Source organism: Mastomys coucha, unplaced genomic scaffold (genome assembly GCF_008632895.1).
Source record: "Mastomys coucha isolate ucsf_1 unplaced genomic scaffold, UCSF_Mcou_1 pScaffold15, whole genome shotgun sequence".
Taxonomy (NCBI): domain Eukaryota; kingdom Metazoa; phylum Chordata; class Mammalia; order Rodentia; family Muridae; genus Mastomys; species Mastomys coucha.
In genome coordinates, this window is record NW_022196897.1 from 2,880,702 (window position 1) to 2,893,617 (window position 12,916).

Below are 12,916 nucleotides of genomic sequence, written 5' to 3' on the forward strand. Positions count from 1 at the left end.
CTCTGTAGACTAGGCTGGCCTCGAACTCAGAAATCTGCCTATCTCTGCCTCCCAAGTGCTGGGATTAAAGGTGTGCGCCACCACCGCCTGGCTAGTTTATCTATTTTTACCTGCTTCTTGAACGAGTAGAGTTCCATCTTTATGGAACTTCCTTCTGAGGGATTTTTGCAATCTTTCCTCAGGTGTTCCAGCCCCTCTGCAGCTGGAACCTGTAATTAGGCGCTAAATTTTCATATCTTCACTCCTACAGCGTGGGCAATTCTCTGCTCCACTGCTGGTGAGGCATCTAGGTATGAACCTGACTGCCCCATAATACTTAGATTACTCACCTATAACTGATCTACCTATCAGCGGGTCTGCAGTACCCTAGTGAGAGCCTATCCTGGCCTAATATTAATTGAGAGAAGAAAAAGAGAATAAGAGATAAGCTTACCTGACGGAAGCCCCACGTTGGGTGCCAACTGCCACGGACCGGGATTTCTCGCGGGATCCCTGTTCTGCGGGACAAGGGATTCTGGCCAGGTGGGCACGGGATTTGGCTTTGACAAACAGACTACACACGGGTGGTGTAAAATCTGAGTGTATTTTTCAAATATGGAGTCAGGTTTAAATAGTCCATACAGAAAGGTTTGAAAAAGTCAGATGGTACAATGGTCAAAATACATCAAAACAAAGTGCAGGTACAAAGCTCTACGTTAGGAACACAATGAGTCAGGCAGCAAAGTAAATACATGTTAATTTAGCAGGAACTAAGCAAGGATTACAATCTGAAAGAAAGCTTAGCTCTGACCAGAATCACCTGGCTTCTAAAAAGCAGTTAACAGCTCTTCTTCAGCTCGTTGCTATGGTTACAGACTGGGTCGGCCCAGGTAAACTTTTCAACTAAGTTGTTTTTCTGGGCCAGCGGGAGCTAGCCCCAGGAAACACCTGCTAAGCTAGTTCCTAGGAGTGATTCAGCTGCAAATCTAATATGGCCTGCTTATGTTGACTAAGAATGAGGATTTCACCTGATCTTGCCCTGGGATAGTTTGCTCATTCTGTAAGCTTTGATGCCCTTCCCCCAATGCTGGAGGCTAAACATTCCAAGCCAGGGTTTGACTAGGAAGTTAGAACATTGATGAAGGTCAGAAAGCAAAGTCCGAATTTTCTTTTGTTAGCTGTGAAGAAATGATATCTTGGTGAGTTCTTAGCACACAAGTACGAAGACATATCTGGGCCACCTCTGAATTTGGGGTGCCAGGCATCAATGCGGAGGCAGGAGACTGACTTTCCTTGAAGTTTTCGCCTCAAATACCACCATCACGCAAGTGTGCATGGCAATACTGTCTCTTAAAAATACATATATATGCGTGTGTGTATGTGTGTATACATACATATACATATACATATTACTAATTTCTCTCTTTCTCTCCCCCCATCCCTCTATACATATGGTGATCTGGGAAGAAACCAGTATGCCCTCAACAGTAGAAGAGAGTAGAACTTGTTTTAGAAGCATGAAGAAGTTTAATATGACAGCCTTTGTGCTTTGTGACCACAAATAACCATTTTCTCTCTTATAAAGTCATAACACTTTCTATCCCAATATTTCTTGAGTCAATTTTGGTAGAAGTGTGGGGACCAGGTGATTGATTAAGCTTCCAGTTCAGCATTATACAGAGCCCTTTTGACTGTGGTTTTATGATCCAAGAATAATCATGGAAGAAGACAAGAAGAGTGTCTGTCATTTTTGCCGTTCAGCAGCTTTGTTGGTATCATGATGGCTTATCTCAGAAAAAACAATCCCAGCTAAGGAGCTATAGTATCGATGGTTGCTGGCACTGTGACAAGGGGCTGCAGAGCTCAGAGGTAGAGTATTTATTTGACTAGTGTTCAAAGAGCCCTTGTTTGAACTTCACATTTCAAAAAGAAAAGCCCTTTCCTTTTCAAGGACTAGATAATAATGAGATGATATATCTATAAGTCTATAATTAGTACTTACAAGTGGTTTTTAAATTAAGAATTATACAAATGCCATGGGAGTATTTGTTTTATTTAAAGTTTGATACTTTCCAGCATCTGCTCCTCTCCCCCTTACAAATAAATATTTAGTCAGATTATTTATTTGATAGGTTAGAAGTTCTTGGAATACAAATACCATGTTAGAACAAACTATGTGACAGTGGTAATATACATCTCAATAAGAACCATGGTGGAATCCATGTAAAGCTTTTGTAGTTTTGAACCTTCCCAGAAGGGCATATAACATGTCATATGTAGAATTTACATATATATAGAATAGAATAAAAACAAAATTGGAGTGTATAGGGCATCAAAATAAAGCCAGAGGTTTGGGAGTAGGTTTTTCTAATTGTTAATGGAAGTTAGAAGGATTTTTTTCCCATATGGATGATTTTAAGGTTGTAAACAAGTCTGAGGTGTCCTGAATCAATTCTATTCATGACTTAATTTGGATAACAAGACCATTCTAAATATTTTAGGGAGGAAGTGACTTAATACAGACAATCATGAAGTGACAAAAGAGAAAGGATTGAGGCCAGGACCTCAGTTCTCAAGTGGCCAGAGGCCTTTGAAGATTCAACATGGCAGAGCTGCACTGCACCAACACTAATGGCTACAGCTACTGAAGATTCAAGATGGCGGAGCTGCACTGCACCAACACTGATGGCTACCGCTACTGAAGATTCAAGATGGCAGAGCTGCACTGCACCAACACTAATGGCTACAGTTGCTAGGAACTCTGGGTGAATGACTGTCAGGATCTAACTGAACAAAACTTCTTAACTTTTTGTCTTTAAAGCCTTCCATAGTGTTAAAAATTCCTAAATATGCTAAGGAACTTGTGCTTCTGTACACTATATCACTTGATTTCTATTGCACTAAAAATAAAAACAAAACCACAGGAGCCTTAAGAATCCCTAAGCAAGCACTCCCTCAATCATGTGATTCAAAGGCTCATTGCAGGTCTGATGTAGCTGTGGGGAGAGAGAATGAGAATAGAGAACAGTTAATGATGGGTTAGTGCAGAATAAGTGGGTTTGACTTTATGGCATCCCTAAAAGGGTCTCAGTTACTTCTCTGGGGCTCCTGAGCCAGGCTTAAGTCCATCTGGCCTAATGCAACTGAGAAATCTCTTGTCTTGGTGCTTATGTGCCTTCCATCTGCAGGAGATGGGGTAATAATTTGACTCCCTCCTGCCTTCTTTGTCTTGCACACATTACTCTTCATTGAGACATCCAACCAGAACCTAATTGGCAGAAATCCTATAAATATAGAGTATGCCAGGCATCCATGGTTTGTAATATACAGAAAAATATGAGAGATGTGTCATACTGGCAATAATAAGCCTGTGCATTTCACTAAACACCTATGAAACCCTACCCAATTGACAAGAGTGTATAGATATGAAGAGAAAATTATTGTTGCTGTTCTCTAAACTCCATACCTGTTTTCTACTAACAGTCTCCTTGTGTCAACCTGGGAACAGCAAAACAAATCAGAACCAAGTTGATCTGTGTCTACTTTCTTCAAAACTTCTCAATGTTTATCCTGAATCTTTGTGTAGGCAAACATTCACATGCACACATGCACACTAGAATTTTTGGCATCCAGTTGGAGACTGACAAATTGTGGTTTCTTTGTGGGTTCCTGACATTAATGAACCCAGAATATTAACATGCTCAATGTGGATCTGGCCTTGGGAAGAAAACTACTTAAAACTGTGTGAGCACTACAAGAATATACAGAGAAATGTTTAGATAGTTTTAAACTGTGAGTTTAATAAAGGAAGGACATCATAAGTGACTATTATATCTTCTATAAACAATGTTTATTCATGTATCTATTGAGACAAGGTTTTCACCATATAGAGTAGGCTGGCTTCAAAATCACAATTATTCACCTGTTTCTGTCTCCAAAGTGCTGGGATTAAAGGCACATACCACCACAGAGGCCTGAGAATGTTCTTCAAGATGAAGGAATAAAACAAAATAGTAAACAAATGTTTTATGAGCAGTAATAGTTAACCAGTAAGAGCTTCCTCCTCTCTGTAACAGCTTAGAAACCTCTGTTTAATTTCAAATTTCAGGGAAAATCTTAGAAGGTCTTTTGAGTATCCTTTGGCAACCCATCAGCTTTGACAGGAAAGTACAAACTTGAACCTTCTGGTATGATCTTGCCTTGTAGTGCAAATATGAGAACAACTTATTAAATGAAAACCACATTCAAAACTATTGATTCAAAACTACTGCATTTAGCTTTACTAATTGTCATATTCTCTGCCCTCTAATAACAGATTTTTAGAAATAAGAAAATACTTAGGTCTCATTGATTGTTGAATATGTGTATGGATTAATCATGCTTCATTTATAAGTGATTTACAATAAGTATTTTTGCTTACATAGCACATATGACTTTATTTAAATCCTAAAACACATGAAAGAACAAGCAGAGACTCATATATATATATATGTATATATATATATATATATATATATGTTCCTAAGTTCCTTCTGCATATGAATGTACAGCCCAAAGGAGCTTATACAACTGAATAAAAATAAATCATGTTTATTTTTTTCCATCTGCACTTTAGAAAGAAAATGTGCAGAAGTAAATGTTCAGAAACAGGAATTTGCCAAAGATTACCACACATGCCTGAATTTTCAGATGAGGTTCTTTTTCTCCCTCAAAGGTATTTTTTAGAAAAGAGAGAGCCTATTCTTGAATCTTTGCTGATCTGTAATGGTAAAAAGAGAACACATTCTCAATTATTATATTTTGGACAGCAGTGTACTGTTTACTGAGAATAACATTGGCTAAATTCTCTCAATCTGATTTTCATGTGTTTAAGTCATCTGGTAAATGTATCTTAAACATGTAAGTAGAGATTTAGCGTTCACATCTGGGGCTTTGGACTCACAGTGGTATAAACACAGGGTACTATGGCAAATTTAATACTATTCAAACAAACATTAGTTTCAACAGTTGGATGGAAGTTTCCATTAGAAGGGGCTTAGATAGTGTGGTATCTCTACTAATGTCCATGAAGGGGTATAAAGAAATTGCAGAATGTTCCTTTGTAAAGTAATATTTATACAATATGACATTTAAATGGATTTTATATGAATTTTAAGGAGACATGTATACTGGGACAAATAATGTCATTTGTTGCAACAATCCTAGATGCTAACTGGTCTGTTCCAGTAAGAATTGCTTTCTCATATATGTCAGAATCTAAAATCTTCTGAGAGGCACTTCTCTAAAGAATGCTTGGCAATGCAGGCTCTGTCTATTTTGTGATCCTTCTATGTTTATCGCACCCCCCAGAACTGCCCTCAGAGAAGGAAGAAGACAGAGAAACTCTACATGGACCATTCTATTGCTAGGCCAAAATATGGTGGGGATCAAGTTCACTGGCCCAAATCCAGTCACTTGGGCTAAACCTCTCCTCAAGGAAAGCTATAACATCCGTATAGCCCAAGGAGGAAAACGGAGTTAGTGAGCAAGGAAGGTCTCTATCACAGTGCTTTCTATCATCCTTTGTTAATTTGTTTTGTTTTGTTGTTTGAGACAGGGTTTCTCTATGAGACAGCCATGGCTGTCCTAGAACTGACTTTGTAGACTAGGCTGGCCTCAAACTCAACAGAGGTCTATCTGCTTCTGCCTACTGAGGAGAGTGTTGGGGTGTCTTGACACAATGCCTGGCATTTTCTACCATCTTACTTGTAGAATATAGAACCATCTTACACTCAGAATCTCCTGTTTTTACTTATAGAGAACACTTGCCTCTAATCTTTAGTCAGAGAAGAAAATTATTATTAGATTATTTTGTGATTATAATTACAATATACTTCCCTTCTCTTTCCTCCCTCCAAATAAAATAAATTGACGTAGAAGGAACATAGAAATGTACTAATGCAGTTGGATTAAATAAGGAAGAGCGAATGTCTGTTCACTCAAAGACTTCTTTGTTATGTATGCGTGTGTCTGTCCATATATGTGAGTGTAGGTACATACTATGGCACATGTATGGCTGTCTCAGGACAACTCTGGATGCTATCTTAAACTTTCAGATAGTTTAGGATAGAGTTTCTTCATTCTTTGTTGCTATATATCCAACTGTCACTGAGATCTTTTTGGGCCATGAGAACTGTGCTGTAAAGAGGCACTATGACTGGAGGCTGGAGAGATGCCTCGGTGGGTAAGAGCACTGACTACTCTTCCGAAGGTCCTGAGTTCGGATCCCAGCAACCACATGCTGGCTCACAACCATCTGTAATGAGATCTGATGCCCTCTTCTAGTGTGTCTGAAGACAGCTACAGTGAATTACTCTGGAGCGAGCAGGGCGGGCAAAGGTCCTGAATTCAATTCCCAGCAGCCATACGCATGATGGCTCACGGCCATCTGTACAGCTACAGTGTACTCATACACATAAAAATAAATAAATAAATAAATAAATAAATAAATAAATAAATAAATCTTTAAAAAAAAGAGAGAGAGACACTATGACCATGGCAACCCTTATAAAAGAAAACATTTCATTGGGGCTGGCTTACAGTTCAGAGGTTTAGTCCATCATCATCATGGTGGGAAACAAGTGTACAGGCAAACAAGATGCTGGAGAAGGAGCTAAGAGTTCTACATCTGGATCTGTAGGCAGCACAAAGCGAGTGCCACTGGACCTGACTTGGGCTTCTGAAACCTAATAGCTTTCTCCCAGGGACACACTACACCCAACAAAGCCAGACCTACTCCAACAATGTCACATTTCCCAATAGTGCCACTCCCTATTAGCCTATTGGGAGCCATTTTCATTCAAACCACCACAACCAGCTACCAGTTTAATCCATGTCACTTTGTTCCAAAGTGATGCCCAAATATGTCCATCGGCAGCCAAGTTCCCACAACTGGTGTGGGTGGTAGCTGGGTCTGTGAGGTTGCAGGCCCACCTGAGCTCTGCTTGTGTTTACACTGAGTGCTGCTGGTCTGGTTCCAGACTTATTAAAGTGTCTACATGAACACTCCATAGCTGCCGAGAAAACCCATCTTTCTCCTCTTGGCTAGCAGCCTGTGCCCTCTGCCAACTGCTTCTGAGCTATAAAGACAGGGGTTTCCCAGTCTGTATCATTAATTCTGTCTTGCAAGTTGTGTCCCCTCTGGGTCTATTGGTGCATCTGATCACCTTTTTTCTCTTCAGGTTTTTATTCTTGACCTAATAACACCCAGGTATTCATGTAATATCATTTTGTGCCCATTATCTTGCATTTTCCGGTGAGGATGTGGTATAGATAGAACTCTAACAAAGTACAACCTACACCAGGGTAAACAATGGAGTTGTGGTCTGGCCAAGCACTGCAAAGAATTGGTGGTAAAATAGTTTGTCAGGGAGGAAAACCTTCTCTACCTTCTAAGATTAGTTTAGAAGGCCCTCTGGAGTAAATTAACAAAACACAGATTAATAGGAAAGAAGAGTAGTTCACCAAAAAAGAAGTGGAACTCAGGCTTGGGAGATGGCTGTATTAGTAAAGGCTTGCCACACAATTGGTAGGACCAGCATTTATACTGCTAGCCACCAGCACACAGGCAAATGCCAAAAAAAGCAAGGCGCTCCTGTAAACCAGACATGAGTTAGCCTGAGACAGAGGATCCCAGCACCAAGCTGCCTTTATATACTAGCCCAATTGAGAGTGATTGAGGAGAACACATGATGTCAACCCTAGGCACCCACACGCTTTTGCTCACACACATGTAAACACAAACATTTATGTGCCATACTCCCAAAAAACATATAACTCAAAAAGTGATATGCTCAGGGGTTGGGATGCCATTTATAATAAAGAAAATGAAATTGGGCTTTAAGGTGTGATGCATTGAAGAATTACTAGGAGACATATGTCAAGCCTGATGGAAGGTAACGGTTGTTTTATTTGAGTGTGTGCTTACACACTGTGTCAACTTTTCAGTGCCTGTGGCTAGGAATGTTCTCCTGTTCCAGAAACAGGAAGAGGTGGAGAGAGGAACCCCAAGAATCAACCTGTGTATTGGTGTTGATCAGATCAGGGTATAACAGAGAGCTTTTCTGCTATTGGTTGGATTTCATTTGGTTTCATCTCAAAATCTTTATGCTGTTGTGGCCTTGTGGTAACAGGGGTATCCCTTCAAGGCATATTCAAATACCTGTTCCCTCACTTCTGTTATTGTTGTTATCCTCTGGATGTGTACATCCCCCAACCCAGGACCACCTTTGAATCATGCTTACATAACTCCTGAGATGACCCCACTGTGAATCAGGTTTTTTGCAGAATAGTTGTTTTAAATAAGTTATTAAGCAGCTTGATCGTATATCCATGCAGTCTCTGCTGTCCTTCACATAAGATGTGGTGTCTTGTTTGATTCTTGGTTAAAATGCAGTTACATCTTTTCTTCCTTTCCTCTTTTGTCCCTTCTTCCCTCTTGTTGGCCTATCTCTCCTCCTCTCCTGGCCACCTGGAATAAGAAAGTGCCTATCCTCAGAAGGACTGTCAAGGGAAAGGAAAAAGGTTCTACACAAGTCTATGCATCTATAATGTAACATAAAAGTAAATGATGAAAAAAGATGTTAATAATAGTAGCTCATGCCTGTAATTCTAGTGCTAGGAGGGTGAGGCAGAAGACTACAGAATAGACCTAGTTGACATAATGATATTCTGTATCAAAGGAAGAAACGGAATACCAACCACCAGCAAAACAACAAGACTCCATGGTCTGTTCCTGGTGGCTGTAACATATCAAAGCATGAAGAGTTTGTACAGAGTGAAAATGTTTGTCTCATAGTTCTGGGAAGGCCAACATGCTAACAGATTCAATGTCTATATGTTCAAGCTGTTCTTCATGGATAGTAGTTTCTTGCTGTGTCCTCATGTGATGGAAGGTCCAAAGGGTGAAAAGGAGGCAGAAAGGAGGAAACAGGCTTCCTCAAACCCTTTGAAAGGCACTAATAGGGTTGCTTCCCTGGCCTAATCACCACACAGGTCTCTATTCCTTGTGTTCAGAATTTCAGCATATGAACCTGAAGGTAATACGGTCATATTATGGCACAAAATAGGAAGGGAGTGAGGAACTAGGAGTACCAGGAAGGGGTTTTCTGCTCAGGTGGCATTTGATCTGGGTCCTAGATGGATGGAGAAGAAAGGAGGACAGGCACAAGAGAGGAGGCCAAATGATGAGTATGTGGGCCATTTAGAAGATTGAGTGCAGTACTGCCATATTCCAGACACTGTGGATGACAAGGGCAAAAGTCCTAAAGTAGATTCTTTCAGCAGTCCAGAAACCAACCAGCATGTCTGAGTGCAGGGCTCAGGGAAAGGGAAGCAGGCTGAAGACTGGACAGAGATTTATAGACCAAATAGAGCCTTTAGACTGGATTGGAGACATTGGAGTGTTAGACCAGATGTGTTGAGCTAGGGTGACATGATTCAACTTAAATCCTTAGAGCATCCAAAACACAAATAGAACAAAACCAAAAACATACAAATAAAACAGAAAAACAAAAACAAAAACAGAAAGTAGAAGAGAAGCTCATGGGGCTTATAAGGCAGGGTCACCATTAGGAGCAAGTGAATCAAATAGGAGTCCTAACCCAGCGTATCTACCTCAACCCTGGTTTACAAGCAGCCAGATGGGGTTAGGGCCAGAAAAATGGCATATGGGCAGGGAACTACAGTTCAAGAGATCCTGGTGCAAAGGCAGGAGAACAAAGGATGTTTTAAATGTGGAAGTCTGAATCATTTTAAATATGATTCCCCTAAGAAATCAGGGGCCACAAGCAGGCAACAGGCAGGCACTGCCCTGAGAATCTGTCCTCGTTGCAGGAGAAGGAAGCATTGGGCCAGAGATTGTAGTTTTAAAAAAGGCTTTCAAGACAATACCTTGTCAGGAAATGAGTGGAGGGGGCAGCCCCGGGCCTCCTCCTTAAAACAACAGGCAGCGTATAGGACCATGAGGCTGCCACCCAGCCAAGGAAATCCATCTTTGAACTTTTCAGGACAACCCCAGGAAGTACAGGATTGGACCTCTGTTCCACCTGCCACACAGTATTAATGCCAGAAATGGGAGTTCAAATTCTGCCTACTGGAGTCTTTGGGCCCTTGCCCCCAGAGACTTGGGGGTTGCTTATAGGGAGGAATAGCTCAATTGTGAAAGGATTGCAGATTTATCCAGGTGTTATTGATTGTGATTACCAGGGGGAGATTAAGATTATGGCTGCTTCACCTCCTGGTGTTCTTACAGTACCTACTAATCAAAGAATTGCTCAGCTTATTTTAATCCCTCTGTATCCAGTGCCTTCTAATTCTGTTTAAAATGAGAGAAGAGAGAGTTGTTTTGGTTCTTCTGATATATACTGGGTATGATGTATCACTAGTAAAAGACCTAATCTTAAATTAATTATTGAAGGAAAAAGTTTTGAAGGTTTAATAGATACTGGATCTGATGTGACTATTATTAGAGGACAAGACTGGCCCTCAACCTGGGCTTTGTCTGAGACAATTACTCATCTCTAAGGAATTGGTTATGCCAATAACCCAAACGAAGCTCTAAGCCTCTAACCTGGAGAGATGAGGAAGATAATTCAGGGCAAATTCAGCCTTATGTTATGTCAAATCTGCCTGTTACTCTGTGGGGGAGAGATCTGTTGTCACAAATGGGTCTTCTTTTGTGCAGCCCTAGTGAAATAGCTAATAAGCAGAGGTCAGAACAGGACATTAGAACATCTGGAGGCCCTAAGCCTCATCCTAATAGTAAAGGTTTGAAACATTTTCCATGATGGCCACTATCTTGCCTGAGCCCCATGCAGATAAAATTCAGTGGATTAATAATATTCCAGTGTGGGTTGATCAGTGGTCTTTATCTCAAGAAAAGATAGAAGCTGCTTTTTTGCTAGTGCAGGAGCTATTGGAGGCAAGACATCTGAGGGAATCCAATTCCCTGTGGAATACGCCAATATTTGTCATCAAGAAAAAATCAGGTAAATAGAGACTGTTACAAGATCTAAGAAAGGTAAATAAAATAATAGTAGTTATGGGAGCATTGCAAATTGGACTTCCATCTCCAGTGGGGATTCCAAAAGGATTTTATAAAATAGTTATGGATTTAAAAGACTGTTTCTTTACAATTCCTTTGCACCCTGAGGATTGTGAGAGATTTGCTTTTAGTGTTCCATCTGTTAATTTTAAAGATCCTATGAAAAGATATCAATAGATAGTCCTTCATCAGGGTATGGCTAATAGTCCTACGTTATGTCAAAAATTTGTGGCACAAGTCATTGATCCTATAAGGAAAAAATGGCCAATCATATATATTGCCCACTACACAGATGATGTCCTATTAGCAGGAAAACATCCTCAGGATGAACTTTTATGTTATAAAGACTTACAAGTTGCCTTAGCTCCAGAAAAGGTGCAAACTCAGGATCCGTATAATTACTTAGGATTTACACTCACGGATTAATCTATTATTCCCCCCCAAAATAGTTATTCATACAGACAGATTAAAAACCTTAAATGATTTTCAAAAATTATTAGGTAATATCAATTGGCTTCGTCCCTATCTAAAGCTTACTACAGGAGAATTGAAACCTTTATTTGATATTCTCAGAGAGAATTCTGATCCAAATTTTCCTAGATTTTTAACTAGAGAAGGAATGTCAGCTTTACAGTAGGTAGAAAAAGCTATTGAGAATCAATTTGTTACTTGCATAGATTATTCTTTACCCTTGCATTTGTTAATTTTCAACACAACTCATGCTCCTACAGCATTGCTATGGCAAAAAGCACCTCTCATGTGGATACATTCAAGGGAATCTCCAAAACGTAATATCTTGCCATATTATGAGGCTGTAGCCCACATGATCAGGTTTGGTAGAAAGTTTTCTCTCCACCCCACTGCCGTCCCTTTTTCTCTTTATATATTTCTCAATTACTTAAAAAAAAACATTCACCTCTTTTGCTTCCTTCCAGCTTTATTGAGGCATTATTGACTGTTGAGAATTATATTTGTCATGTTGAATATGGTGCTTTGCTCTACATAGGCATTGTATATATGCACACAGGGTAGTACAGCTTGTTTTATTTTCAAAGTACATTCAAGTTGTTCTCATAATTCTGTCTACATTGTTCCACGATTAGAAAGCTAGTCCTCTGAATGGGATGGGGAAACAAAGACACCAGACAGGAGCAGAAAGGGCCTGTGTTCGGTAGATGCACGCCTGGTTTGGACCTGGCTCTGTATACAGGCTACAGTTAAGTAATATGATCAGTCCCTTTGTGCAGAAATTATGATCACACATATCTAGGAAATAAGTGAAACTGGAAACAATTAAAAAGTTTAATCTATTTTTTTCTATCCAGTTCTATTAGATTTAGGGGATGCATTTTGTCTGGTTATGAAATATTAAAGGTTGTTGTACGTATTTTGACATGTCTCACACACTGCCTGAGCCCTAAGTTAACACTTGTTTAGAGGGAGACAATGATTCTGTGAAATAAATGGCAAGCTATTGAACTGTGACAGAAGGGACAGAAGGGGAGGCCCCATCAGCCAGTCATCACTTTACTAAGGTCCTCTGAGGTCCCTGGTCAGGTTGCCTAGGTGACTATGGTGGATGCTGACAAGCAGGGTAGCCAGTGAGAGTCCAGCAGGAGTCCAGAGGATTTCTTCTGAGCACACTGTGCTTCTCAGCATGACCTTGGCTACTGTTTGCTTCTTGTTTTGTTGTTACCTGAACAATCAAGAAGTAAGTACAAGCACAGTTCTCCAGGTCATCTGAAAGGGCATTTACTTATCTGAGCAAAGGATAAGAATCTCTTTATTCTGGGTTGTTTCTAGGTTCTGGCTATTATAAATAAGGCTGCTATGAACATGGTGGAGCATGTGTCC

At 40.1% G+C, this 12,916-nt stretch overlaps 1 protein-coding gene and 1 long non-coding RNA gene across 10 annotated transcripts in view; one reads left to right on the top strand and one right to left on the bottom strand.

Moving 5' to 3' along the window:
• Nucleotides 1-546, bottom strand: part of LOC116089732 — a 2,351-nt gene extending 1,805 nt beyond the window's left edge. Inside the window, exon 1 of the long non-coding RNA XR_004118457.1 lies at nucleotides 434-546. This is a non-coding gene — a long non-coding RNA (uncharacterized LOC116089732). The remainder of the gene's footprint in view (nucleotides 1-433) is intronic.
• The window catches only part of Cacnb2 (calcium voltage-gated channel auxiliary subunit beta 2), a 376,672-nt gene that overhangs the window by 285,163 nt on the left and 78,593 nt on the right, over nucleotides 1-12,916 (top strand). The window lies entirely within an intron of this gene.